Here is a 6685-nt window from a genome sequence, read left to right on the forward strand (position 1 = left end):
TGTGACCTCCAGGTACTTTTGACCTTTGGAGCCAAGCTTAAACCAATCAAACACTACACTTATTATTTACATTTTAAATTTAAATAGTTAGGAAAAATGAATTACTTCAAGACGAAGGCAAAGTGACAAGACGAATGTACATCACATGACACATGTTCACATTTTGTCACCAACCTAACCTCAAATGTCAAACATTTTATCATATGTAGGGGTACAACTGTCTTTTCATCCTTTATTAAACTTCTTTATGGTTGCAAATTCTGTTTCGATCCAACTATATTGTATTATTGTACCAAATTGCTTTTATGAGTATTTAGCCTCTTAAGATGTCAGAGGTTCAAACTTACTAAAAGTGAGAAGAATATGTGAGTTTATTTGTTACATTTGTTGTATATAAAAAATATTATATTATAATAAACGTTAGAGAGTTAAGATTATTCTCATTGGCATTGGAGGAAACCGAAGAATCACAATTCAAGATTTAATTCCAGTACATTCAAACTAATTTGAAAAAAGGTACATTTGACGAACCCGACTTGATCATCACCTTAACACGATTACGAACCCTTATCGTTGGTTTGTGTTTGACTCCAAAGATCAAAAGTACTAGGAGGTCTCAGGTTCAAATCCAAGGAGGAATAAAAATTTCATTGTGGTCACGGAAGTTCAAATGCGGTGACTCCGGACTATCTGCAAAGCAGGTGGTCGCTCTGTGATTAGTCGGCTCGCATAGCAGATTGGATATCTAGATTAATAAAAAAAAGTGATTATATTATAAACATTTTTAACAAGAAAACCAATTAACGGTCATGTTCTTCGAGTTTTAGATATGATAATCATAATACGTGTTTAAATTTTTGTTTGTCTGGTATATTTGTTGGTTGTTGAATGTTAGACTTCACGCGTGAATAGTGGTATGTTTGTGTTACTCTCAAGGACCAATTAACAACGGTACCATTAACCTTATCATCTACAATTTAGGGGCCGTTTACCTAAATGTTTACCCTGGACAATCTTCATAGTAACTATCTATAAATTAAAGAGATCACCATTTTATACCTCTAGATGCCATTTCTTTTATCTTGTCAAGGTTTAACAGAGATTAAATGTAAAAACAACGGTCATTTACGATATTAAAGAAGGGGTTTATGATTCCTTTACGACGATTAGAACTCAACCTCATTGATTGGATCAAAACTTAGAGACATGTTTACTTACGAATACCAAAAATTGCAGTATCTGAAATATCGTCTACTTTCATTTTGTAAGACCTATATGTTGGGTTCAAAATTGTGCGTTAAAGTTATATTCAAGTTCTCCCTTTATATTGCTTTGTAATAGTTAGAGTTTACTATTTTCCTTAGTATAAATAGTAATTAGCTTTCTAATTGTCATTAATTCAGTTGTTAATCATATTAGAACTGAAAACATTCTGTAATATTCTCTCAAAGAAATCTACTTCAGATTTGGTGACAATATCTCTCTAAATTCATCTTGTTCTTAATTCTTGAAGATTGAATTCTGATTTTGTATGATTTGGGCATTACACTATAGATAGTAAAATGATATATATCAATAACACAAATTAAAAACAAAAATGAAACGTGATATAATCTAATCAGATTTGCTTATATAGTTATAAGATATTATAATAAACAATAAATTATGGTATCTGACGTGTAACTCAGTTGGAAAATGGATGGTGGTGCGACTTCACTGAAATATAAGACACGTCCAGGGTTCGATCTCGATCCGACCCCGACCCCTCCACCTCTGGCTAGCTTCAATTGGTGAGTGGTTCGAAAAATGCCCCTCATTTAGTTTATCTTGAAGGCGGGTTATGTGTGGAATGGGTTGGAGTTGTTTGATATTCAACTTTTTAGTTAAATAAACAATAAATTATGAGTTTTATTATGTTTAGTAGATTATAAAAATGTGTGAATATGCGGGTATATATATATATATATATATATATATGTATGTATGTATGTATGCATGTATGTATATATATATATATGTATGTATGTATGCTTGTATGTATATATGTGTGTGTGTATGTATGCATATAGTCGTATAGGTTTGGGATCTGTGAGACCAGAGGTTTTTCGTGAGACCCATAAGACCAATTTTCAACCCTTTGATTAGATCTTTAATCTAAACATTCATAATCACAAAATTGTTACGAGACTTCTCAATAATCACAAAATTGTCACCGTACAACTTTAGACCATTAGATCATTGACTTGTAAAGTTGATCAATGAACATAAATCGGTCTTACCGGTCTCACGAAAAACCTTTGGTCTCACGTGAACCCAATCCTAAATGTATATATATGTATACATGTGTATGTATATATATGTATACATGTGTATGTATATATATATATATATGTATGTATATGTGTGCATATATATGTGTGTATGTATATATATATATATATGTATGTGTTATATATATGTGTGTGTATGTATGTATGTATGTGTATATATATGTAGTATGTATATATATATATATTCACAAATGTAATTTTCAAACTTTTTAAAAATAAAAAATAGATATTTATTAGAAGTCGACCACAAATTCAGCTTTATTTAAGTATGCTTTTTATGAAGATTTGCGCTTTCTCTTTTGTTGGGGATTTGGGTTAGGGTGGGGGTCTTACGTCAGAAACCCTCGTGGGCCAAATCTTGCCAAGCAAATCACACCTATTTCTATTTCTATTTATTATAATCATTATTATTTTACGTATTTGTTACAACGATATTTCCTTAGATTGATAAATATTCTTATATCGCTTCCAATTGTGATTTAGGGTGCGTTTGGTATATTGAACAGTCACCCACTATGTTTATTATGGAGTCAGGGTGGAACACGGCTGTTTCAGTTTGTTTCACAATGTTCTTATCTGTTTAACATCAAAGTCCTGCCAAACATGGAACAATGATCATTGTTCTGTTCTGGCTTGTCATATCCAGTATATCAAACACACCATAAAAATCAAAAGAGCCAATATTTTTCATCAAATGCATGGAGGAATCTTGGCTTTCTATGACAGTAGGATCGGACTAATGTAAGATATTCGCTAAACTGACGAAATACTTGCGTGAAAGTACTGGTCATTTGGACAAATACATGAATAAGTTATTGAAACTAATCAAATAAATCATCCTGCATTTCTGTATACCAAAACAGGAAAAACACCCCCCAAAGACTTTCATATTTTGAATTATTAAATCCATAAATATTTTTTAACAGATAAATCACTATACTTATAAAACAAAAAATATTTTTTTTTCTATGAGTGTATTAATAAATTGTAAAAAATATATATTTTTTCTATCAATGTATTAATAAATTGATAATAAAATAAGGCTATGTCATTTTCATTATCAATTATTTATTTTTTAAGATTTAAATAATGATCATATGAGAAGATAAAAAAATTATTTATTTTTCAGATTCAAAAGACAATCAAAGAATCATAATTAATAAACACATGTTTTTTTTAAAGTATATAATATAAACTCACACACCTTCTTCATCATTTGTGAGGTTTGAACCCCTAATCTCTTAGGAGGTAAGAGGCTTAGATACCGCTAAGCCAAAAGCCATTTGATAACATAAACACATGTTATTGTTATTTGAATCTAAAAAATAAATAATGGTTAATGGAATGATGCATTTCTTTCGTTTTATTGGTTTGTTGAATTTTACTATTAATTTGTTATTAATGGAAAATAAATTATATATTTTTTTTCTCTTTATAAATATAAGTATCTATTTGTTTAAAAAATGTTTAGAAACTTAATCGTTTAAAATATAAAGATTTGTTGATTTTTTTTTATTTCAATAAATTTAAGTATTTATATATTTATTAAATTTCAATAAGTTTAATAATTATTTTTTGATTTCATTAACTTCAAATATTTATTTATTTGGGAGTAGTGATGGTCAAAAACCGGTCCCAGGCCAGGCCTAATTGTTCTCAAGCTTTTTCATAACCGGCCATAATTGTTCCCGATCACGATCAAAAATAGTAGGACCGGTCAAGGTACTTCATAACTGATTATGGGCCGTTGGTCCCGACATTAAAAAATAAGATTTATTTTTTATTTTTTAATGATATATATTTTTAATACATTATAAAATTTACAATTGAGTCACTCAAATACACTTTAAAAATGCGTTTTGATATAATTAAAATCACATTGTTTTATAAAAATACAGTATAAAATTATTTAAAAATACTTTTATTTATAAAAATATTTGAATTTTCGGTCCCGGACCAGTCCATAGCCGGTCCTGCAACCGGTCCTGGTCCCACGAAACTATCAAAAACCCCAATCGGTCTCGGTTTTTGGTCCCATAACCGGTCTTTACAGGTCCCAGGTCTGGCCGGTCCGGTCCTTTGCCGGTCCCGGATCCGACCGTGTTGATTTGACCATCGCTATTTGGGAGGAAAAATCACAAACCTAATTATTTATTTGTACGTTTGGTTTTTTAGACTATTTCCAAAACAATCGATAAGAAAAGAAAAACCAAATAAAAATAAGTGGGAGCTCTTGAAGGGGCTACACACCTACAAATTAAGAATATGAAATCTTTTCAATTTAGTTTACGTTTATTCTTTTAAGAAGTGTTAAAGTCTGAAGTTTTATTTTACTTCTGATTTATAAGAGGTGGTGTTGAAGTTTGAAATCTGAATCAATAAGACCGTTTGTTTTTGTAAACTGATAAACGTTTGAATTTATTTAAATTGTCTATTTTACCTATATTTATTCATCATTATTACAAAACTTATTTCTGAATTATATAATTAACATTCATTTAAACGAAAATATGTCATTAATGATGTTTACTATTGAACACATTTATATCATATTAAAATACATTAATTGAGAGAAATGATCGATTAATGTTAAATCGATTTAGAAACGTCGTTATATCACTGTCTTCTCCACCCTTTATCGTTGTAGTTGCCTCTGTCTTTTTGTTTTTCAATTTTCCTTTCTTTTTAATATGTTTATTTATAATTTATTAAATTGTTAGAAAATATAAAGAATCGAAAGGTAAAAAATAAATCAATTAAAAATTTATTTATTCCAATTTTTTTTAAAAACAATTAGTGATTCAAATACAAAGATACGTTATTTCTTAACCTTTCTTTTAGGTGACATTTGTTTTATAAGAGGTGTTAAAGTCTGAAGTATGATTTCACTTTTGATTTATAAGATGTGGTCCTGAAGTCTGGAATCTGGATTAGTAGAAGTCTGAAATCTGAATCAGTCAAACTAGTGCAAAAATATAAAAGATAAATAATTTTTTTACAAAAGTATAAAAGATAAATAGTTTTTGCTAACAAATCTCTTTCAACCCCAAAATATGAACCATTTGATAAAGGGTGGATTAGGATCAAGAGGTATTAAGGGACATGTTTATCACTTAAAATTTTAAAGGACATTTAAAACTTTTAAGCTATTATTTTTTAAATAAAACAAACGTTCTTAATACACAAATATCTGAATGAATCAAATTTCAAAAATATTAAGAGTTAATTTTAAAAAAACAAACGTGACTCGTAGATTCATTTTAACTTTTTGAATGTATTAAAAAAGGCAAGATTTATTGGGGGTTGGGGTGAATCTGATGCACTTAAAAAATTGTACCATAAAACAATAATGAATGCAGGAAAGGACATGGTGACCTCCAGGGGTTCCAACTCCAATGTTGGAGCACCACACACCTGTAACTGTACCTATTTCTGTATCTCACCTGCATTTACAACCATAAATTTAGGTATTGGTATAATGCAGTGAGGTATATCTTGATTTTAATATTTTATTTTATTTTTTATCTTAGTCGATGTTATAATATAGTTTTATGCGATTTTGAGAAAACGATGATGTTTTTATTTTTAAATAAGATATAAATTTGAAGATATCATGAAAATTTGACAAAAATATATCGATATTAGTATCAAATTAATTATTTAAAATTTCTCATGTTCTGTGTAATTTTTTAATTCAAATTTTTATTATAATTTAATTTAAGTACAATAACGAAGTTATTTATATTTGGTTTAATAATATAATTTTCCTATGAAGATAATAATTAATTATTTTGTTAGAACTCGATAATTATCTTAATTATATTTTAGATTTTTTATATTTTAAAATTAGATGTTTATCTTGTATTTGATTATGTTTATCCACAGTTAGTTATACGAATTCAAACATCACGCTTTAATAAGTTGTATTTATACATAATTTACTTGTAATCTTGAATTTTAAGTAATATGCATCAATATATAGTATTTTATGCATAAAAAATGATTATTAAGAGTTTTTGTCAAATGCTTTATAATATTGTATAGATGACAATTTTTACGTTTAAATTGGTTTTTTAATTACTTCTCTTCTGGTTTGACTTTCACTTTTTAGCTGTCTTAGAAACTCTTTTTTTGAAATAGTCAAAATTTAAAAAAAAAACTGGGGAGTGTTAATGGCACCCCCTTAGTAGGGTGGTGATTGTCTTGAAAATTGTGCCAATCATTTTTTGTCATAAATATCAACTCATTTAATTATATATTTATATTTTATTAATTTTGTTTTATTTTATATATTTATATTAAAAATATATATATTATTTTATTATTTTTATGTTACTTTATTATTTTATATTTTT

Source organism: Cynara cardunculus (assembly GCF_001531365.2).
Source record: "Cynara cardunculus var. scolymus isolate 2C chromosome LG 8, CcrdV1, whole genome shotgun sequence".
Lineage (NCBI taxonomy): Eukaryota > Viridiplantae > Streptophyta > Magnoliopsida > Asterales > Asteraceae > Cynara > Cynara cardunculus.